The following is a 24,652-nucleotide window of genomic DNA, read 5'->3' on the forward strand; positions in this document are numbered from 1 at the left end:
CACCCTTCAATGTCAGTACCTCATTTCTAAATGCCTGCTAGATATCCTGACCCCAAATTTAGCATCCCAAGTACACTCAAAACCAAACCCTCATCTCTTCTGAAACCAGTTCCTCCAATATTCTGAAATTATATGAGCAAAATAATCCACACATTCTGCTTCAGAACTATGATTTTCCATTCATTTGCTCCACCTGTCCAAAATTCTAATCACCCTTTAAAACGGAATTAAACTATCCATTCATTCATGCATTCAATCAACCACTTATTCATTCAACAAATACTTACTGAGTACCTATTATGAGGCAGGCACTATGTTAGATACCGGAAAGCAAAAGCAGACCTATTCTGTCTATCACACATCAAATAATCATACAAATATGTAATTACAAACTAAAAAATGCTAGGAAGGAAAAAGTGCTAGAAACTATGAGAAAAAAAGTGAAGAAAGAAAGAAAAGAAGCACTCCTTTGATGATGTGCTAACTGAATGAGATGTAACTTACACGAGGCTGACTGGAAGGCAGAGCATGCCAGTGGAGGGTTCAGCCAAGCCCTGGAAGCAGGAGACCAGCAGGCCTATCTTATAGCACCTCCTGTTCAGCCTTAAATATCATATCTATCCGTCTTGGTCCCTTTCCCCAACCCCATTGTCATTTTACTGAGAGTCACCTGAAGGAAAAGACACAGTGTCTCTTATGTGCCAACCCCCTCAGGAGATACCGGGTCACATGCATGGTACCTAAGGAGTCCATGCTTGTAAAAAGCTTTCAGATGACTCTGATATGCAGCCAATCATATGCCCAAACTACCTATTCAATAAACGTGTATTGATTTATTCTCTCATTAAAAATCTCTAAGGTCGGTGTGGTAAATTGTTTCCAAAATCGGTGACAATAATCCCAACCATACTCCATGCCCTTGTGCAGTATGACTTTGACCCTCTACCCTTGTCCATGTTCCCTCCCCTTGGATGTGGGCTACACTTGTGACTTACTTAAATCAAATGCATGGGGCAAAAGTGATGATGTATGACTCCCAGACCCAGCCCTTAAGAGGCCCTGCAGCTTCCATTATGGCCCCTTGGAAGCCAACCATCATGTAAAAGGAGCCTGATCTAAATTAATGAATGAGCCAAAACCGGTTTGGCTCAGTGGATAGAGCGTCGGCCTGCGGACTGAAGGGTCCCGGGTTCGATTCCGGTCAAGGGCATGTACCTTGGTTGCGGGCACATCCCTAGTGGGGGGTGTGCAGGAGGCAGCTGATCGATGTTTCTCTCTCATCGATGTTTCTAACTCTCTATCCTTCTTCCTTCCTCTCTGTAAAACATCAATAAAATATATTAAAAAAAAAAAAAAAAAGACTGGAACCCATTCCAGATCTTTCCTTAAATTAATGAATGATGAGGCCAAGAGAGAAATGGACCTCATGGAGGAGAACCAAGATGTCCCAGCCAACAGCCAAGCTCTGAGTCCCAGATATTTGAGTGAAGCCATGATAAATCCTCCAGTCTAATCAATATCACATAGAGCAAAAGTAATATGTCCCTCTTCCCTGAACTACTAAACCCACAGAATTATGAGCAATAAAATGGTTGTCATCTGAAGCCACTAAAAGTTTTAAGGTGATTTGTTACTCAGTAATAGATAACTGAAACAGTCAGAAATTCGACACTCTGTTTTAGCAGTCATTCAAACGTTTCTCAACTTTGAAGCTCAAGAAACCCTTCTTCATATTCATTAAAATTATTCCTCCTTCAATTTAAGCCCATTTCCTTTTAAGTCTTTGAAGTACATAAGAACAACTACTCAAAATCCCCCTGGCAGAAACTATTCTTGTACTTGTAGATGATAATGAAGCCATGCCTAAAATCTTTCTCTAGGCTAAAATCTTTCCTTTTTAAAAAACTTCTAATGATGACTTTTTTTTAAAACTTTTTAATCATCTTTTCCTCTCTTAAGTATGCAGGGACCAGAATTAGATGTCATATACCAGTATCTAACAGATTATTTCCTAGCCCTTATGGTTCCTCTTTCTATAATCTAATTCCACATAGTCCCAAATATAACATATTAGCACCCCACAGTTGTGAATTACCCTACAAACTTAATCACTTACTAGAATTACTGTGAAACCTTTTCTCTTCTTAGCACTCAGCTTACTCCAGCTGGCCAGGCAGCTCAATTGGTCAGAGTCATCCCATACACCAAGGTTGTGGGTCCCTAGTCAGGGCACATGTAAGAAGCAAACAATGAAGTGAACAACAAAATGATGTTTCTCTCTCTTTCTCTCTCAAAAATGAATAACTGTTTTTTAAAAACACTTGGCTTACTCCATTTTTGATGACTCCCTTCACTCATCAACTTCGTTTGACAGTCCATTTTTGCAGTAGGTTTTAACAAATTCTAGACATGTGAAGCACAAAAGCAAAGCTTAAGAGGTTGGAGTGGGCACACCATTAATTTCCATGAAGGTCTCTTAACATTGTCAGAGCCTTTCCGTAGGTGAGGCAGGGTCTGGGTACCTCCTTTTTCTGCCTCAAAAATAAAGGGGCCTTGGAAAAGGAAAGAGTTTTAGCATCTGCATACCGAGCAAAGGTACCTTTGCTGTAGAACCCAATACTTAACTAACAAGTTGCTTAAGGTAATGTAAAAACACATTTTCTCTCTGAGTCTTACCTGAATATATGCCTAGATGCCAGAAGTAGCTTTATAATCACCAAAGTAGAAATAATAAAGCCTACCCAACACAGGGTATTATAGATATCAAATAAAATGATAGAAGGGAATAATTTTGTAAAGTACTATAAAAATGTTAGGTGAACCTTAGCTGGTGTGGCTCAGTGGATAGAGCATTGGCCTGCAGACTGAAGGGTCCCAGGTTCGATTCCGGCCAAGGGCACATGCCTGGGTTTCGGGCTCGATTCCCAGTAGGGAGCATGCAGGAGGCAGCCGATCAATGATTCTCTCTCATCATTGACGTTTCAAGCTCTCTATCCCTCTCCCTTCCTCTCTGAAATAAATTAAATAAATAAATAAATAAATAAATAAGAAAAAGAGATGTTTTAAAGAAAAAAGTTAGGTGACATTATGGAACTCAGTTTTAACAAACCCTATAAATCTTCAAACTAACTTTGGTTAGCTCATGGTTTCAAGTGACATATACAGAACAAGGCACTATTGGCTCAAGTTCATCAAACAGAACTCAAAAACATGCCATCTTGAAGAGAACTTATAAATTTTCTTATAGTGCCAAGCGTAACAAAGACATTTGGACTAGTGGTTCGACCCTTGAAGCCCCACTTCAGCCACTGTCTGATGGAACTAGGTCAGGGGCCAGGAACTCAACAGACTAGTGGAAGAGACCCATAGTGCTGCAGAAATCTAAATAAGAAAGAATGACTCTATATGAGAAAGTCAGAAAAGGGGTAACATCTGAACTAAGTCTCCTGGGGCGGGGGGAGCACTTTGCCAGTTATAGAAGAGGAGGCCACTAGGAAAAAGTGCAGAGTCCTAAAAGGACACTGTAAAACCAGGAACTAGAAAGATGCAGAGTTCAGGAGAGAAACGGCTGGGGAAAGGAGGAAATAAGACGGGTAATAGTAACAGGTAGGGCAGGGTCAAGTTGTGAGGGACTTTACACCTATCAGAGCTAAGCAGGAAATAAGGAGCCAATGCCACTCTGAAAACCCGAGACTGAAAAGATTAGATTTGGCCTTTAGGAAAATAACTTTGGCAAGAATATGAAGATGGAGCAGAGAAAGACCTACGGAGTGGAAAAGTCAGGTCAAGATTTGCTAAGGTCTGAACCAGAAGTTAGAAACTCAAATGCCTAGAGGCAGAGTGGTAAAATCTTTAGTGTACAAGGTCTGGGAGAATGGTGGTATCTGTAACCTTTGAAGAGTACAGGCCCTGCCTAAAAGCATTTGCACACAAAATTGTAAGCCATTGGGTTCGTTAAACAAAACATCTAGTTTTCAAACTCTGGTAAATATAGGCACTACAGTGGGAATAAAGAAAAGACACACATCAAGCAGTACTTCAATACAATAGTAAACAGAAGGGTTTAGTAACTGTGGGTTTAGCATACTTACAGAACGTGAGGCTAGAGTACTAGTAAACAGGAAGATTTTCTGGATATAATTAACAGAGTTCAAACATACAGCAATATAAGCAGATAACATAGTGGGTAGGGGAGATAATGGTGTGCATGTGCTGAATTGGTGCCTTTTGAACAAACTAGTATGTTTGTCGAATTAGAAAAAATTTGTCAAGATCTGTGAAGTTGGAAGTAAGGATCTGAAGTTTGGGAGAAATAGCTGAGCTGGTAAGAAATACTGAGCATAGCTAAATTTTTGGGTATAATAGAGATCCTTAGAGGAAGGGGGTGGGGGAAGAATGAAAACATACTCAAGGCAAGGCCAATGAAGAGGGTTGCTGGGGAAAAACGAATGGTTTAATAGTGCCAAGTGCTTTGCAGAGATTAAGTAAAATGAAGGCTAAAACCAGAACACTGGGTTTGGGAATTAGGAATTTACTGGTGATCTTCAGGGAAACATCACTAGGATAATGGGGGTGGGAGCCAAAATAAAGGATTGCTAAGAGGATCAGAGTTGTGGAAGTAGAGTATAGGCCCTTCCTCATTCTAGCCTTATTGAGAACCGACTATTTGCCAAGCACCCTGGATATAATTTTAACAAGAGAAGCTGATTCTCAATATATCGTATGTCTGGAGTGAACACAGGGCTTTCCTGAGTACCCATCCAGTCTTGGTGAGGAACAAGAGACTTCACAGAGGAAGGACTTCCAGGCTGAAGCCAGTTCACTAGCGCTACGTTGGGGCAGGGTGTTTCAGAGAAGGCTTATTTGTGCAAAAGCCTGAGGCAAAAGAGAACATGGACTTGAGACAATTGTAAGGAGCAGAAGCAAACTTCAAAAGGGGCAGCTAACTAGGGTTTGGAGATTTTAAAAGTTTAAAGGTGAAGAGGCGGAGATATGGTAATAGCCTCAACAGAATTAGGGATGATGGGAGGTTCTTCCTGCTGTACCAAACCTGGGTCCAGCAACCTCGACATTTGGGTTCTGGCTAGGAAAGAATTCAGAGCCAAGACCCAAACTGTAAAAGAATATTTACTTGGTAAATCATAGAAGTAGAAAAAGCAATTCCTAAAAGAAATGGGCTTAGGAAACAAGTTACAGAGGTAAAGGAAGGGCCCTTGGAGCTTGGGAGTGAGGAAGCTAATGGCAACAATGTTGGAGGAGGGGAAGTGAAGGTGGGGCGGGGGCGGGCCTCGGGCTTGCTGCCAGGAGGGAGAGCGCAAAGGATCCGGTCCTAAGGGTTTTAAGGGTGAAGATTTTAGAAGAGGTCCCTGGGGAAGATCTCAATTGCATATTCAGCAGTTTCCCAGGAGTGTCCTTTCAGGGTTGTGGTCTCCACTGATTGGCCTGCAGCAGGGCAAGGCGTTATTATTCAATGCAGCTGGTCCAGACATGGCTGGTTTTATTGCTTCTCTGGGCCTGGAGCTGAAATACAGCTGAGGTCTAAATGTTATCTCTAGGGAGGAAAGGTCAGGGGGTCCAAATCTCCTGACCAGCAATATGATAGGGGAGGAAAAGTCACCCTGGGGGTGTGGTCCCACTCTACAATTGTCCTTTGCTAGACACCTGGGGCTTTCCACCCTGGTGACCTTCAGTACCTGACCCATTGTCCTTACTCTGCTCACGTCTGTCTAACTGCCTACAACATTCCTAATATCTCAGAAAAGAATATGGAAACTCACTGGTAGACTGAATTCTCTACAATTCAATATTCATGATCACTAGGTAGATAAGCAAATATATTTGCCTTCTCCCTTTCTTTAACAATAGTTTAGTTTGATTAAACTATTTCTCACAAGACACAGAAAGAACAGAAACCAAGAGCAAAGATGTATAAAGCTGTAAATCTGTTTCACTTCTCTAAGGTTGATATAATACATGGTCTAATTAGGTCTAAAACCACATCCAGATGCCAAATGAAATGAAAACTTTACCCTGTAAGTCCCAAAGAGATGAAGGATTAACTTTAAGATACCCAAAGATCAGGCAGTAACTCACTTCTGAAGAGTAAGGATTTTCCACTGCAGCTCCGTCTAGCTAATGGAACTAAGAGAAACGGTCTGGGGTTACCTGATTTTGCCTGTTTCAAAACATTGCCTCTGCAGAAAGCAAGCTGCCTCCAGTTCCTGCCGCTGAGTCCTTGGAGCCATATTCAGATGAGATCATCTCAGGAACCAACAGCAGTGGCTTTCAGGCAAAGTGAATGGTGCCGCCTGGGGACATATCTTTGGTAAGCAAGACTGCAACAGAGCCGGCAGTTTACCCAGGGCAGTGCTGACTCATGCCAGGCAAAACTCACATTTCCCAAACAACTCAGCCTGAGCCAACCGCAATCAACTGCAACCCAGAAAAGAAAAGGTGCCCCACTGACTTTTTTTTTTTTAATCGAGTGCTGATTACTGGGAACAGGTAAACCTCATTCCTCTAATGCTGGTCACTCGGTGGACTCTGGAGCCTTTACTCAGAAAACTCCGGTGGTCACCTTCTGAAATTTCATCTGAGAACAGCTGGGGCTCAGGACAGCAAGATTACTGCAGGTAGCAGGTTCACTGCTCTGAGGATTTCCCCCAAGAGGCTGATAATGTCACTTTGCATTTACAAATTAGAACGCCTCGGTCAGAGGACTAGGGGAGCTTGCTCAATCATCACAGGCTGTTTAAACCACAGGGTGAGTTTTTGTTAGCTCTAACCAGGCTCGCTGTTTTTTCCCCCACCAGGCCCTCTCTGACCTCTCTATTTCTTTAGACCAGGGGTCCTCAAACTTTTTAAACAGGGGGCCAGTTCACTGTCCTTCAGACTGTTGGAGGGCCGGACTATAGATAAAAAAAAAAAACTATGAACAAATTCCTATGCGCACTGCGGGCCCGGGACGAGTCGGCTGCTAAACAGGACAGGCAGCGGCACCCGGCGGGCAGCATAAATGTCCTCGGCGGGCCGCATGGGGCCCGCGGGCCGTAGTTTGAGGATGCCTGCTAGACAACTCAAATTCTCTAATTAAGATAAATACTGGAGGATTTTTTTTCATCAGCTGTCACATTCTCTTACACTAAAGCTAAATTACCCACCATCAGAAGATGCTTAAGGAATATAGGAGTCTGTGAAAACTGCATTAATACTTGCTTTTAAAAGGAAAATCCCTAAATTTTTGTTGATTCTCATTTATTGGCTAGCTTATTTTTTTTTTTTTAGAAATATATTTTATTGATATTTCACAGAGAGGAAGGGAGAGGGATAGAGAGCTAGAAACATCGATGAGAGAGAAACATCGATCAGCTGCCTCCTGCACACCTCCCACTGAGGATGTGCCCGCAACCAAGGTACATGCCCTTGACCGGAATCGAACCCGGGACCTTTCAGTCCACAGGCCGACACTCTATCCACTGAGCCAAACCGGTTTCGGCATGGCTAGCTTATTTTTAAAAACCAATTCTAGCCAAAACCGGTTTGGCTCAGTGGATAGAGCGCCAGCCTGCGGACTGAAAGGTCCCGGGTTCGATTCCGGTCAAGGGCATGTAACTTGGTTGCGGGCACATCCCCAGTAGGAGGTGTGCAGGAGGCAGCTGATCGATGTTTCTCTCTCATCGATGTTTCTGACTATCCCTCTTCCTTCCTCTCTGTAAAAAATCAATAAAATATATAAAAAAAATAAAAATAAAAATAAAAACCAATTCTAGAATGACTGGCTCATCAACAGCAATTACTATTTAATTTATCCTGACAGGCTAGAATTTGGCGTTGGTGCTATACAAAGAAAACAAAAGATTAAGTCCTTGCTTTCTTTGTGTTTTCATTTAAGAAAAAAAGAAATTAAAGTTCACATCAGATCCTTCGGTTCCTTGCTCACAATTTCCCATGGTCATTAGCTATTTCTTAGCCCAGTCACTCGAGGCACCACATCTAGCCTCAAACTGGACGCAGCTGCCAACCCGATGGTCATTCAATATATGTTACTTGGTCAATTAAAAGATACATGTAGGACATCATAATTTGGGTTTTAAAAATATGCTATTTAATTCTATTCCTTCTCAAGGAGCTACTTTAAAAAATGTTTTTTATCCAACTCACTTAATTCCCCTTAATTATATTACTCCAATAGGTTAGCCATACTGAGCTTGTATAAGGTTTTATGTTCCCTCTTTTCTTTCCTCCCCTTCAGTGTTTCCCTTTACAGAAAATGTCTGTGTTTAAAGTTTTCCTACACTGTATGTTAATTAGTCCTTTTCAAATGATAAAAGCATCCTTATAGCAGTTAACCATTATCTCATGGACCACACTTTAAAAAATATTGCTGTAGTCGACGATAAGTCACAAACATTCTAACATGGATGGAGCAACTCTCAAGGCACATACAGTATATACAAATATGGAACCTCCACAAGGAAGAAACAGTATATTTTAGAAGCTCCTGACTCCTTCTGTATTAGTAAATAAGGAAGAGAAAATCCAGATGGTATTGTGCCCAGGAAATAAATGTAAATTATATGAACAGCAACATGAGGACCAGAAACATCAGAACTTTCTAGCTATACTAAGATAAACACCATTTAGTAGGTGAGGTAAGCTAGCGCACATTATCATTTCCCTGTTTGGGATTCTGTACAGTTCCAATCCGTTTTCCCCAAATACAACCTTATTCCATCCTAGTTCCTTCTTTAAACTGGAAAGGCTGAAAATTACACATTTAGAGCTTTAAAAAGGTGCTAAATTTGAATTAATCATTTCAGCCACTTGATGTTTTATGAGGATAAATGAAAATCATGAGAATATAAAAGTATATGAGAAATTTTACAAATTGTGGCTTTGTGCTTAAGTTCTTTCAATGCATTACCTGAAAACTCATACAAATAATTCACCACCCAAAGCTATGTAAGTATACTTTTAATGGGTGGCCACAACAGATATGCTAGCGGGGTGTGTGTGTGTGTGTGTATGTGTGTGTGCGTGTGTTTTGTGTATATAGGTATATACACCATACCCATTGTTTTACTTGAACAGGAATATGTAATGCCATTGATAACCCACATGTTTGTTTTTTTCTGCATTACATATTAACATTATAAACAGTAACCAGCTGTCAAAATAGAAATAAAAATATTCATTTCTCAGAATTCTATAGTCTTCCAAATCCATAGAAAATTACCAAATACATACAAAAGATATGGGAGGATACACATGCCAGGGAGGGAATTGCAATGTGAGCAGATCAAGGAGGTATTTTTGGCTTTATCAATATTTGAAATTTTCTTATTTTTTTATTTTTATTGATTTCAGAGAGGGAGAGAGAGAGAAACATCAATGAGAGAAATATTAATTGGATGCCTCCTGCACGCCCCCTACTGGGGAATGAGCCCACAACCCAGGCATGTGTCCTTGACCAGAATCGAATCTGGGACCCTTCAATCCACAGGCCGACGCTCTATCCACTGAGCCAAACCAGCTAGGGCTGAAATTTTTTAAACAACAAGCATATGTCCAAATATGACTTGGTAATTTAAAATTCAGTTAAAGTTTAAAATTATTTTACCATTTTAAACTACTGTAATCTTGTCCCCTTCTCACTTTCTCAATACCTACCTACTTTCCTGTTCCTAACATCCTAAACCAGTGGTTGGCAAACTGCAGCTCTGTTGACTAATGAGTTTGCCGACCACTGGGATAGGGGCTTAATCACAAGGAACAACAACAGCCTGTAATTACTGGAATCGAGAGTCTAGGTCAGTGGTCAGCAAACTCATTAGTCAACAGAGCCGCAGTTTGCCGACCACTGTCAATCCTGCACATTTCTTCTTTATAACAAAATTAATCTTAACTGTGTCCACATACTTTTTCTGATTCACAGATAGTGAAATGATAAACCAAAACAACCAGTGGCTGTCTCACCATGTTGAGAATTAGGAACATTGCCAAATTCTAATCTTTGGTGTCCTGGGATCTTATAACCTTTTTTTTTTTTTTTTTTTTTAAACATTAGTGTGCCTCCCTCTTCAAAAAGGACATTATGGCCCTGGCCAGTGTGGCTCAGTTGGTTGAGCGTTGTCCCATGCACCAAAAAGTGGAGGGTTCAATTCCCCATCAGGACACATACCTAGGTTCAGGTTCGATCCCCAGTCAGGGCGCATACAGGAGGAAACCGATTGATGTTTCTCTCTCACATCAATGTCTCTCTCTCTCCCTTCCTCTCTCTAAAACATATCCTGGGACTCTCACCACTCCTGTTTGACATAGTACTGGAAGTATTAGCCATTGCAATTAGACAAGAAGAAGAAATAAAAGGCATCCAAATTGGAAAAGAAGAAGTAAAGCTGTCCTTATTTGCAGATGACATGATATTGTACATTAAAAACCCAAAAGATTCCATCAAAAAACTAAGAGTTAATAAATGAATTCGGCAATGTAGCAGGATACAAAATTAACACCAAGAAATCTATGGCATTTCTAGACACCAAGAGTGAACTTACAGAAAGAGAGACTAAAAAAGCAATCCCAGCCCTGGCTGGTTTGGCTCAGTGGATACAGCGTCAGCCTGAGGACTGAAGGGTCCCAGGTTCGATTCTGGTCAAGGGCATGTACCTTGGTTGCGGGCACATCCCCAGTAGGGGATGTGCAGGAGGCAGCTGATCGATGTTTCTCTCTCATCAATGTTTCTGGCTCTCTATCCCTCTCCCTTCCTCTCTGTAAAAAATCAATAAAATAGCCCTAACCGGTTTGGCTCAGTGGATAGAGCGTCGGCCTGCGGACTGAAGGGTCCCGGGTTCAATTCCGTCAAGGGCATGTACCTGGGTTGCGGGCACATCCCCAGTAGGGGGCGTGCAGGAGGCAGCTGATCGATGTCTCTCTCTCATCGATGTTTCTAACTCTCTATCCCTCTCTCTTCCTCTCTGTAAAAAATCAATAAAATATATTAAAAAAAAATCAATAAAATATATTTTAAAAAATAAAAAATTAAAAAAATTAAAAAGCAATCCCATTTACCATCGCACCAAAAAAATTAAGATACCATTGGGGGGTGAGGGCATGTATGAGAGTGGGGGGGGGGGGCAATGGTAAGATATGTACACATATAATACCTCAATAAAAATTTGGAAAAAAAAAAATTAAGATACCTAGGAATAAACTTAACCAAGAAGGTAAAAGACCTATACGTGGAAAACTACAGGACACTGAAAAAAGAGATAGAGGAAGACGTAAACAGATGGAAGAACATACCATGTTCATGGATTGGTAGAATCAACATCATTAAAATGTCCATACTACCCAAAGCAATCTATAGATTCAATGCACTCCCCATTAAAAAACCAATGGCATATTTCACAGACCTAGAAAGAACTCTCCAAAAATTCATCTGGAATAAAAAAAGATTCCGAACAGCCACAGCAATCCTGAGAAAGAAGAATAAAGTAGGAGGGATCTCAATACCAGATTTCAAGCTGTATTACAAAGCCACTGTTCTCAAAACAGCCTGGTACTGGCACAAGAACAGACATATAGATCAATGGAATAGAATAGAGAATCCAGATATCGACCCAAACCACTATGCGCAATTAATATTTGACAAAGGAGGCATGAACATACAATGGGGTCAAGACAGTCTCTTCAATAAATGGTGTTGGGAAAATTGGACAGATACATGCAAAAAAATGAAACTAGATCACCAACTTACACCATACACAAAAATAAACTCAAAATGGATCAAGGACTTAAACATAAGACGGGAAACCATAAAAATACTAGAGGAATCACAGGCAGCAAAATCTCAGACATATGCCGAAGGAACTTCTTCACTAATACTGCCCCTAGGGCAATGGAAGCCAAAAAGAAAATAAACAAATGGGACTACATCAAAATAAAAAGCTTTTTCACAGCAAAAGAAACCATCAACAAAACAAGAAACCCCACTGTATGGGAGAACATATTTGCAAATGTTATCACTGATAAAGGTTTAATCTCCAACATGTATAGGCAGCTTATACAACTTAATAAAAGGAAGATAATTGATCCAATAAAAAAATGGGCAATGGACCTAAATAGAATCTTTTCAAAAGAAGACAGAAGGAAGGCCAAGAGACACATGAAAACATGCTCAAAGTCACTAATTATCCGAGAGATGCAAATCAAAACGACAATGCGATACCATCTCACACCTGTCAGAATGGCTATCATCAACAAACAAGCGTTGGCGAGGATGCGGAGAAAAAGGAACCCTCGTGCACTGCTGGTGGGAATGCAGACTGGTGCAGCCACTGTGGAGAACAGTATGGAGTTTCCTCAAGAAACTAAAAATGGAACTCCCATTTGACCCAGTAATCCCATTCCTAGGAATATATCCTAAGAAACTAGAAACACCAATCAGAAAGGATATATGCACCCCTATGTTCATAGCAGCACAATTTACAATAGCTAAGATTTGGAAACAGCCTAGGTGCCCGTCAGCAGATGACTGGATCAGAAAACTATGGTACATCTACACAATGGAATACTATGCTGCCATAAAAAAGAAGGAATTCTTACCATTTGCAGCAACCTGGATGGAACTGCAGAACATTATGCTAAGTGAAATAAGCCAGTCAATGAAAGAAAAATACCACATGGTCTCACTCATTTGTGGATAATAAAAAACATTATAAAATGATGAACAAAAAGATAGATACAGAGGCAGTAAAGCATCAAACAGACTGTCAAATTACAGCGGGAAGGTTAGGGAGCGGGGGGGGGGGCGGGGCGGAATAAGACATCAACCGAAGGACTTATATGCATGCATATAAGAAATAACCAACGGCCAAAACCGGTTTGGCTCAGTGGAAGAGCGTCAGCCTGCGGACTGAAAGGTCCCAGGTTCGATTCCGGTCAAGGGCATGTAACTTGGTTGCGGGCACATCCCCAGTAGGAGGTGTGCAAGAGGCAGCTGATCGATGCTTCTGACTATCTATCACTCTTCCTTCCTCTCTGTAAAAAATCAATAAAATATATTTTAAAAAAAATAAAAATAAATAAAAAAAGAAATAACCAACGATGCAAAACATTGGGGGGTGAGGGCATGTATGGGAGTGGGGTGGGGAGGGGCAATGGTAAGACATGTACACATATAATACCTTAATAAAAAAAAATACCCTGGGGTGAGGATTTTTTTAAAAAAAGAAAAAGGATAATATGCTTGTCAACCAAACACAGAAATTAAACGTGAAATATGAAGTAAATTTTAGGACACTCGAGAATCAACTCTAAGGATACTTAAGAATCAACAGGGGTGCTTATTGAAAATTATCTTTGCCCATCCCAGTCCCAGAAACTGAATTCACAAAAGTGGACGGAGGCCCCACAGTTGGAATTTTTAATAAGTATCCTCCTCTCCCAACTGATTCTGATGCAGACGGGCCTTGGATCATGAGTTGGAGACAGGTCATAGGTATGTCCCCTAAGCACTGTTCCCAGTAAAACGAAGGTTTTGATGAAACAGCACTGAACTGTAGTCTCACTGAGCATGTCTTAGACATTAGTCCCCTCACCCACAAGAACCACCATGAACATAACAATTGAACTGAATTTATTTTGTCCGTTGGACCATTATTTTCTTCAAGCCTCCGGAGACAATTATCCTAACTACTTTTAAGGATTTTAGCTGTCATCCACAATGGTGCAATACTGAGACATTTCCACACCTGGGGTGCAGTACAAGGGGCTTAATGGAATTTTTATGCCTGTGAAAATTAAAATTCACTTGACTTAACAGAACAGTAAAATAAAACAAAGGAGAAAAACTCCCCAAAGACAGGGGTTGAAAGTAGAGGCTTTTGACTTCCTGATGAGGCAGTTTTGCCCAGAAATTCAAACCATGGCATGCTATATAGCTCATATGTCTTGAGAGTACCCAAATGCCAACTTATCACCAGAGCATCAGCCAATGCAGGCTTACTGTAACATTTGGAAGCACAAACCTGCTGTATAAAATGGCCTCTCCTGGGAGACAAAGCCTGTCGTCATGGTGGAAATCATTCCATCTTGGGGCCAGAAGGACCAGGCAGTCCCTTTAAACTTTAACGAGCCACTTTCATGTTCAGATACAGAACTGGCACTGTGTGAGGTCCAACCCGCTTCACAGCACTTTGCTGCAAAACAACCCCGGAGCTGCGTGAGGGCACACAGGCTGAGCCTGTCCGCGCTGGTGCAGTTACCAGAATCTGTTCTGTAATGTAATTGTGGGCACTTTACTGTCCACTGTGGTATAATACTTCAGAGTTCAGAAAGGTATCCAGTATCAAGGGGACAGCAACTGCCTACCTCAGGTGCAATGAAATACTAGGCTCCTAATGTTGGGAACTGAAAGCACAGCAAGCTTGCAGGAAAAGGAAAAATCCAACACAGTCAGGACAGTCTGAGGACCTGACGGCAACACTGGGAGAAAGGAAGTCAGCAATGTGGCCAAACTGCTATCTTGGCCAGCTCGCTTTCCACACCTGACAACAGAAATCTCGGCACCACTGCATGGGTGTAATTTCTATACAGAGCTGCTAATACAGGAAAGGGGCAGGGAAAAGGCCCTTGTCATCACACTCCTTCACCTAAACAACTCCAACAGCTTCACAATGAAATGACTAGTAAGCTCCCGACCTATTCCCCAGTAACCACCCCTCTCAGAACAAAGATCCTATAATTCCACTTCAAAGACTCCCTGAATGCTTTACTGTATACTTCTGGATTCTTCTCCTCCCCAAATTCATTCATTCTCTCTCTCTCTCTCTCTCTCCCCCCCCCCCCATTCTCTCCTCCTCTCTCTCCCTCTCTGATCCCTCACTCCATATTCATGCCCTGCTTCCAACCAGTCAAACTTCTTAAATTATCATCCACACAATTAAGTTACCTTCATTCAGGTCCTAAGTCTAGGAGGCCTCTGTTGACATGTGTTTCATCCTGACAGGTGATGCCTCGCCAAGCAGATAAGATTACCTGTTCACCTACAGTTAATCTTCAAACTGACTTCTGTAGGCTCTGGAAATAAAAGGATAAGACTGCGCAGCTTGAATGTCCCATCAAGGTAATCAAAGTAATGGAAGAGGGAGAGAAGACAGATTTCAAAATAAAGACTGAACTGTACTTCAGCAGCACTTAAGAAAACACCATCTGACTAAGCTACTGAGGAGCAGACAAATACCCAAAGGACTGCACACATTCTCTAAAGATTACTGTGCTCACAGTTCTTGCTTCCCTCAAGGTTCTGCAAGAGATCACATCATAAAATCAGATACGTTATTTTAAAAATGGATAGATATATACTAATATCCAGAATTCTATTCATTTTCTTGCAAATAAAACTACCACCTTATTTCAACCCAAACCCCCGAAACAGGAATAAAATCTGTTTTGTTTAGGTCTTTCAAAGGTATCTCTCATCCCTTTTATAAGAGAAAAAAAAAAAAAAAAAAAGGTCAGGGAAAGGAACCCAAAGCTCTGTCTCAGGCATTAAGTGCTTTAAAAAAAAAAGCACAGGGAAAAAATGTCTATTATACATTATCCACTGGAGAAAAAAAAAAAAAAAGGCACTATCGAACAGCAGCTGGGGAATACACACACACAAATATATACACAGGATATATACATACATAAGAGGATGGACAAAAGCAGGTTTACAGTTGTGAGTGCATGAAACAGAGTTTATTCTTGTATTATTATCTATTAATTATTATTTTCCATGTGAACAACTGTAAACCTACTTTTACCCACCCCATATATACAGAGAGAAAGATACAAAACACATACAGTTAAAATGTCTAAAATCATTTAATAGTAGTCATTTCCAGTAGGGATGGGGGTTTGCCTTCTGCTTTATATATATATATTTCTGTGCTATTTTAGTTTGTTTTGTGTGTTTTTAATATATTTTGGTTGATTTCAGAGAGGAAGGAAGAGGGAGAGAGAGATAGAAACATCAATGATGAGAGAGAATCATCGATCGGCTGCCTCCTGCACGTCCCCTACTGGGGATTGAGCCAGCAACCCGGGCATGTGCCCTTGACCGGATTCAAACCCAGGACACTTCAGTCCGCAGGCTGATGCTTATCCACTGAACCAAACCAGCTAGGTATTTTAAAATGAGTAGTGCAAGCTAATTAGTATTACCAGAAAGGAATAACCTAGGACAGTGGTCGGCAAACTCATTAGTCAACAGAGCGGCAAACCGCGGCAAGCGAGCCGCATGTGGCTCGCAAGCCACGGTTTACCGACCACTGACCTAGGATCACTTCACAAATAATAAGAAACAACAATTTTAACAAGTTCTGAGGGCCATTCTGAGCCATATTTTCAGTATATTTAAGGCTATATTCACTGAGGCACATTTATAAAGAATTAAGCAAACATTCATAGTTTGGGGATAGCATTGTTTGTTCACCATCGCTGGGAGCACTGTGCTAGAAGCAGGGCTGTGCTAGGTACTGCCAGATAAAGGAAGAGAGTCTCATGCTTACAGTCTTGCTTCTCTCTAAGTCTAGTCTTGCTTAGTCATCCCTTTCTCAAGGAAACCATAGCAAGGAAATTAAAAAGCAAGACAACAGACCACTGAGCACTGTACAGAGGCAAAGCCACATGGAGGAATAACAACACTCAACTCAAAAATCTTTGCTTTTTGTCAGTCAGATCAGTTTTACGAAGTAACCTGATTAACTTTAAAACCAGATATGCTACCTATTAGAAAAGCTAAAATAAAAAACGGTGACAATATCAAATGCTGGCAAAGATGCAAAGAAACTGGATCTCATACATTGCTGGTGGGACTGTAAAATGGTATAGCCACTCTAGAAAATAGTTTGGCAGTTTCTTAAAAAACCTAATCCATTAGATGCAGCAATTGCATTGCTGGGCACTTAACCCAGAGAAATTAAAACTTGTATCCACACAAAGTTCATAACCGCTTTAATCTGTAATAGCCAAAAACTGGAAACACCAGTATGCCCTTCAATAGATGAATGGTTAAACTGTGGTATATCCATACCATGGAATGATAAGCAAATAAAGAGGAATGGATTCTTGCTACACTCAACTACTCGATGGAAGTGCTAAGAGAGAAAATGCCCATTTTAGAAGGTCACATACTATTATGATTCCATTCCCATAACATTTCAGAAATGACAAAATTATAGACAGAGAACAGATTACTGGTGGACAGGGATTAGGGATGATGGGGGGGGAGGGAGTGACTGTAAAATGCAATTATTATTATTCATTCAACTGTCCAACCACTATGGAGAACTAAAGAAGTGTGAAAACTTTGTAAAGCAAAGAACATTTGATATTATTTGGCAGTGCCTCCTATGAAAAAAAAAAAAAAAAAGAATCTTTAAACATAGATCAGGCAGTGGCCCAACCACCTGAAATACATTTCAGGCATTATTTGTGCCCTATCCCTCCAGGTTTTTTTTTGTTTGTTTGTTTTTTTGAGATTTTTATTTATCGAGCAGAAGCTAGAGTAAAATTTAAAATATGTAGTGGAATTTTTAGTGTTAGAGCAAAACCTCCATTTAGAAAAGTTGAACTCTTACCAAAGAAAATATAAAAGTATTTTTTAAAAACATTCACCATAGTAACTCCTCAATTTTGTGCATAAACATTTAATGTGTGATAAATGTAGTAAAATATCAATTATTCAGACTTTGTAGAAGGCCAGATTAAGTAAATAACTGCTATTTCTTCAAGAAAAAGTCATTCTTTTAAGTATATACAGTAACTTAAACTAATCTGACAAATTGGTTCATTGTTGGATTTTAGCATAAGCTCTAAGGATTGACCCTTTAATGAACAGAGAACAATAAATCTGAAATAATCAAGCCAATTATTCATATGTTACTGGTTTCTTTGCAATATTTTAAGTACTTCATTTGTGGAGAATATTTTTCTATATAATCTATCATTTTGTGGCAAGTTAAGCTAGTGAACAAATTTTAAGCCAAAATAAAGGAATCTAATTTTCTTAAATTTTAAACAATAATCATGTTTAATATTGCCTTAGAACATAGATGCCAATATTTTCTACAGAAATAATAGTACCTGGTATATCTTAATATTTTTATATTAATTATAGCATCCCTCCAGGTATTTTTATCTGAGCCGCCCTAGAGCCATGAACAACGAAATCAGAAGGCAAGAAAAGTAACCCGTGCTGAATGAACTCACTGCAATTTGAGCTCAGCATTCAGCCAAAAGCATCCGCTTGAAATCAAAAGCATCTAAAAACTGCACCAATTAGACAAATAAATTGTGAAAGCTGTGGGTACCAGGTAGGGGACCTCACATGTGACAGGCTTTTTACTGCAAATAGTTTTTCTTTTTACTCCAAAGTCTCAGTAGCTGTCTTCAAAATGTGAAGGAGAGGTCAGTGGAAAAAATTTAAATGATACTTCCTCTGTGATTCTCTAGAAACCCAGTCCTCACAGGGCCTCACACATACTGAAAGCAGAATATGTGTCTCAAATCCAAATAACAAAGTTTTACTTTCTATACTTACTGATCAGGGCTTCTTACAAAAAGTAGTCTATCACCATTTATTTCACGATCACTCACAACAGGAGGCATCATGGGTGCCCACATCTTTATATCTTATGTAGAAGCCAATTTATTGAGAAGGCCTCTTGACAAACAGGAAAGGAAGGGAAGGAGGGAGGGAGGGAACAAAAACTACAATAAATTCTCCTCTAACCCAATGCTGTTTAGCCAAATGTGCTTTTAAGGTGACTAGTTTACACAACAAATACAATTATAATTTTAGAATTAGGAATAAACTATAAAACAATCCTTCAGTACAAACAGAACTAAAACTAGTAAAACAAGTAACAAGTACTGCTAATATCTTTAAATCACCTTCCAAACTGGGAGGCCCATGTACAAAAGGATAATTTTAAGCCCACATTATATGAAATGGAACCTATTTCTTTTCTTTTTAAAAAAATATATTTTTATTGACTGTCTTAGAGAGAGAGGAAAGGAGAGAGAGACAGGGAAAGAGAGAGGAAGAAAGGGAGAGAGGGAGAGGGAGAGAAAAACATCAACTGACTGCCTCCTGCACATCCCCTACTGGGGCTGGAGTCTGCAGCCTAACCATGTGCCCTGACCAGGAACCGAATCTTTCAGATCATGGGACGACACTCAACCAACTGAGCCACTCCAGCCAATCCAAAATGGAACCTATTTCTAAAGACCTAACAGATGAGCTGATGGAGTGGGAGGCAGCTGTAGCCTGGTGGTTGAGAGCTGGGCCTTTACAGCCAGACTACTTGGATTCAAACACTGTGTGGCCTTAGGCCCACTGTTTAACTTCTCTGTGCAGCATTTTCACATCTGTAAGAACACAGATAATAATACACCTATACCTAATAGGATTGTTGGGAGGATGAAATGCGTTCACATAGTCCCTGGTACATGGCAAGCACACATTAACTGCTGGTAATCTTTGTGCAAGTGAAATATAACACAGAGATCTATCACACAAGAAAATACATGTCAGTCTTTTGATCAGTCCTACACTAAATTCTCTCATACTTTTAGACACAGATAAGCCTTCCACTTCTAACTCCCACTAAAGAATGCATATAACCCTAGCCGGGTTGTTCAGTGGTTAGAGCATCGGCCTGAGGACTAAAGGGTCTCGGGTTCAATTCAGGTCAGAGGCACGTACCTTGGTTGTAGGCTCGATCCCCAGCCCCAGTCAGGGCACACACAGGAGGCAACAAATCGATGTTTCTCTCTGTGTCTCTCCCCCTTCCTTCCACTCTCTAAAAATCAATGGAAAAATACCCTCAGGTGAGGATTAACAACAACAACGAAAATGCATACAATTACATTCAGAAAAAAGTATCATTTTACACAATGCAATGAGTAAAGTAAACCCTGTTGAGCATGCTTAACACTCCCAAGCTCTGCTTGGCAACATATCAATATGAAAGGGGACTGTTTTGTAAAGGTGGTTTTATAACATCCTTCACCAAATGTAATGTTCAAAGTGAAAATTCAAGACTTCACATAGCAGGCATGGAGATTTTCAAAAACACCTATACCCTCACTCATGTTTCCCATCCTATCTAATAAAGAGGGGATATGCTAATTAACCCTCACTCCATCACAAAGATAGCAGCACCCCACAGCCAATAAGGAGGGAATATGCTAATTGCTGCCCCACCCTCAAAGATGGTGACACCCACAGCCAGTAAGGAGGGAATAGCTAATTGACTGCCCTGCCCTCAAAGATGGCGGTGCCCACAGCCAGTAAGGAGGGAATAGCTAATTGACTGCCCTGCCCTCAAAGATGGCGGTGCCCACAGCTACAATATGGCAGCACCCAGTTCCCTCAGCCCCGCTGGGGCAGCAGGCACGCGGCAAGGATGGGCCCGCCCTGAGGCAGGCCTGACCACTCTGTGCTCCTGTCTCCGGAGTCCCCCAGTCCTTTCAGCCCCACAGCCGCCCAGGGCCAGCCCGAGGTGCAGGCAAGCCTCGGATGGCAGCTGTCCAGCTGCCCAGGGCCAGCTGAGGCTTGCGCTGCCGGCAGTGGCAGCAGCAGAGGTGCGATGGGGCATCGCCTTTCCCTGATCACCGGGTCACCTCCCGCCCCTGAGGGCTCCCGGACTGTGAGAAGGGGTAGGCTGGACTGAGGGTACCCCCTCCAGTGCATGAATTTTCATGCACCGGGCCTCTAGTATAATAATAAAAATGTAATATGCAAATCAACCGAATGGCTGAACGACCAGCGGAACAACCGGTCGCTATTATGTGCACTGACCACCAGGGGGCAGACGCTCAATACAGGAGCTTCCCCCTTCCCACAGGCCCCAGGCCAGCCAAGGTGGGTGCCAGTGCCCCTCCCCCCGCCCCGATCGCCCTGCTGGTCTCCTGGCAGAGGGAGGTGACTGGCGGTGGCGGGGGAGCAGGGCCGGTGAGCGGGCGGCACCAGGCCAGCCAAGGCAGGTGCCAGCACCCCGCCCGATGATTGCCCCACTGGTTGCCCCACAGATCGGCCCTGATCGCCCACCAGGCCTAGGGACCTTACCCAGGCCTCTAGTCAAAGTTATAAGAACCAAAGTGCTTTAGGCTAGCACGCAGCCTGCCAACATGCTATCATACTGAATAGTCAGTAACCAGGGAAAAAAGGCTCTGATGGTTAACAGTCCCATAACAGCCCCCAGGACCACCCACCCTGCCTCAATTAGAAAGACAATTTGTTCTAGAGATGCTTAAAGAAAAAAGACCTGACTTGAATAACCTAGACCCGTGGTCGGCAAACTGTGGCTCACAAGCCACATGCAGCTCTTTGGCCCCTTGACTGTGGCTCTTCCACAAAATACCACGGCCTGGGCGAGTCTATTTTGAAGAAGTGGCATTAGAAGAAGTTTAAGTTTAAAAAATTTGGCTCTCAAAAGAAATTTCAATTGTTGTACTGTTGATATTTGGCTCTGTGGACTAATGAGTTTGCCGACCACTGACCTAGAACAACACTACTCAGAGTGTGCAGTCACAGACCCTCCAGGGAGGTCCATGGCAAGATTAATACACACACAAAAAAAATCATAGTAAGTGCATAGGAACTTTTAGAGCACTTTGATATTGCTGTGAGCTCCGAGAGCATGATTTTTCTGGTAATTTATTTTTCTTATACTTTACAATATTAGTTGGCAACAGATTGGAAAAAACTTTACAAAGCTGGCCCTTCCACAGATAGTTTGAGAAGCATTAATATTTCACACCATTAAGTGTCAATTCAGTCACTTATTGCTCTGACGTTATCAAAGCACCTTTGCCCTCTCTATTCTATAGCTTCTGATTTGAAGGTAATTACAGAAACCAATAAGGACACACCATGGTATAATCTCATGGAAAGTACTAAATTAAGAGTCAAAAGACCTCTCTGCTTTTCTGCAAGAGCCAACTAATGAGCTGAAAACCCTGGATAAGTCTGAGGCTCTTCTCTCCTCTGCAAAATAAAGGCAGCCCACCAAGATCCATGTTTATCAACCTTTTTTTTTAATCTGTGGTTCCTTCTTATAGTAATACTAGTGACCCGGTGCACGAAATTCGTGCACATTAAAAGGGGATTAATTAGAGGAAATAATTTAATATTGCTATTTGCCCTTTCTCTATAATAAAAGTGTCAGAGATGAAAGAAAATTAGTAAAATGTATATGGAAACCTTCCTCCTGTCAGAGTCTGGGGCACACCACAGGACCCAGAGTCAAGTCCCCGCCCACCCACATGCACCTCAAAATCACGTGAGACCCAGACCCGGCCGCCCACCCCCCCATTGGGCTAGATCCAGACCCGGCCAGGCCCACCCTTGTCAAGCCCTGCCGGGCAGGGGGTGTAGCCTCAGGGTCCCCTGGCCCAGTGCTAGGACGGGAGGGTGTGGCCTGAGGTCCCCCAGCCCAGACCGGGGTGGGGGCGTGCCTTGAAGTCCTCCATCAAGCCCCGCCAGGTGGGGGACACAGCCTGAGAGCCCCTGTCAAGCCCTGCTGGGTGGGGGGCATGGCCTGAGGACCCCCGTCAAGCCCCGCTGGGGGGGGGCGCAGCCTCAGGTCCCCCGTCAAGCCCCACTGGGTGGGAGGCATGGCCTGAGGTCCCCAATCAAGCCCAGCCAGGCAGGGGGGCGCAGCCTCAGGTCCCCTGGCCCGGTGCTGGGGCAGGAACTGAAGTTCCCTGTCAAGCCCCACCTGGTGGGGGGTGCGGCCTGAGGTCCCCTGGCCTGGCGCTGGGGCGGGGGGGGGAACAGCCTGAGGTCCCCTAGCCCAGCACCAGGACGGGAAGCGCACCTTGAGGTCCCCCGTCAAGCCCTGCCAGGTGAGGGGTGCGGTCTTTTATTGATTTTTAGAGCGAGAGGAAGGGAGAGGGATAGAGAGATAGAAACATCAATGAGAGAGGAACAATGACGCCAAGGTGGGGGGCATAGCCTCAGGTCCCTGCTGATTGCTCGTTAAGACTCTTTATGGGAACTTGGCCTCAGCTGTGGGTGCAGCCATCTTTGTGATGGAGTGATGGTCAATTACCATATTCCCTCTTTATTAGATAGGATTTTCTCCAAGGATGTCTGCAGAGATGCTACATCAGAATCCCAGCTTCATTCCCAAACACTAATTCTATAGGTCTGGGCTAGGAACCAGAAATCTATCTTTTTTTAAAATATATTTTTATTGATTTCAGAGAGGGAGAGGGAGAGAGAGATAGAAACATCAATGAGAGAGGAACATCATCGATCAGCTGCCTCCTGAACGCCCTGTACTTGGGACTGAGCCCACAACCCAGGCATGTGCCGACCAGGAACTGAACCAGCAACCTCTTGGTTCCTGGGTTGATGCTCAACCACTGAGCCACACCAGCCAGGCTAATATTTGTTTTGGTTGTACATGAGACATGTTGATGTGCTGTATAAATTTTTTTAAATAAATGAAATTTAGGAATCTGATGAAGACCATCTAGAGGTGAAGCTGCAGGACTATCATATCTGTGTCCCCCCTTAATCCGCTGATTCACTGTCACTATTCAAGCTACTGGTCTGCAACTTTGTCAATAGTCAGAGCTGGGAAACACAGAACTAGATCAATGGGTGCTGGCATGATGATTCAGCGTCACCTGTTGTGCTGGGTCCAACCATATGGTGAGGAAGGTGGAGTGCCTGTTTGACAAGTTCTCTGGAAATATTATGGCATGCCCCTCCCCACCTGCTCTGTAGCAAACAATGGCTAAAGTAAACTTCAGCTTTGACACAGAATGATTATGCAAACTCTTCCATCAATATATGGTAAAATTGTTAGGGGCAGGAGAGAAAAATAGAATAGTGGAGAATAGCTATAGTTATAAAAAATATCATGCTCTGTTAACCATGATTGTGTTATTGTGATGAAAGAAAGCACATTCTAACCAGGCTGAGAGTTGTATGCCCCCAGACCTGGATGCGGCCCATTCTCCTCATCTGAGAGCTGCCTATTATCATGGAAAGATTAACAACCTTGTGGACAGGAGAGGCCCCAGCCCTTTGCAAACCCCCAGCCCACATTGCCTGTAATCTGTAACCATTATACTCGTTCTTATTCCCTCTGCCTACTTCTCCATGTAATATTTGTCCTCCTATCCCATCTAAGCAGCTCGTTTATGGAGGGGCGCAGAGCAGATTTTCGTGGATGACCTGATGCTTTCCCATCCTACCTGCATTGTTGGAATAAATGCTCATACATGATTCAACCCTTTCTCTGCTTAATAGGCTCAAGTAGTGACAGGCAGCCCGGACCCATTTGTTGTCCGGTTTCAAAACGACCACGAATGGTACCTGAATCTAGTCATGCCCAAAAGGTAGAAAATGCAGGACTAAGAATTTCCCACTGTGGACTGGTCAAGTCCTAGTCCCTTGGTTATTCCTTCCCACCCTGTGCTCCTTGCATGAAATCTTAGCCCCTGTTCCTCTCCATCTCCATAAAATCCAAATTGCCCAAACCAGTGGTCGACAAACTCATTAGTCAACAGAGCCAAATATCAACAGTACAACGATTGAAATGTCTTTTGAGAGCCAAATTTTTTTAACTTAAATTTCTTCTAACGC

At 42.2% G+C, this 24,652-nt stretch overlaps 1 protein-coding gene across 4 annotated transcripts in view; it reads right to left on the bottom strand.

Moving 5' to 3' along the window:
* RFFL (ring finger and FYVE like domain containing E3 ubiquitin protein ligase) overlaps window positions 1–24,652 on the bottom strand; it is a 74,639-nt gene that overhangs the window by 40,683 nt on the left and 9,304 nt on the right. The window contains exons 1-2 of one of the 4 annotated variants that reach the window (XM_080679856.1): window positions 6,166–6,271; window positions 2,117–2,220 (exon numbers count right to left, since the gene is read on the bottom strand). The exons of 2 other annotated variants lie outside the window; for them this stretch is intronic. The gene's annotated coding sequence lies outside the window, so the exon portion shown is untranslated. Of the gene's footprint in view, window positions 1–2,116; window positions 2,221–6,165; window positions 6,272–24,652 lie in introns of those variants that run through there. One more of the 4 variants, XM_080679859.1, reaches the window with a different exon arrangement.

The sequence above is a fragment of the Plecotus auritus genome (assembly GCF_963455305.1).
Source record: "Plecotus auritus genome assembly, chromosome: 7".
NCBI classification, from domain to species: domain Eukaryota; kingdom Metazoa; phylum Chordata; class Mammalia; order Chiroptera; family Vespertilionidae; genus Plecotus; species Plecotus auritus.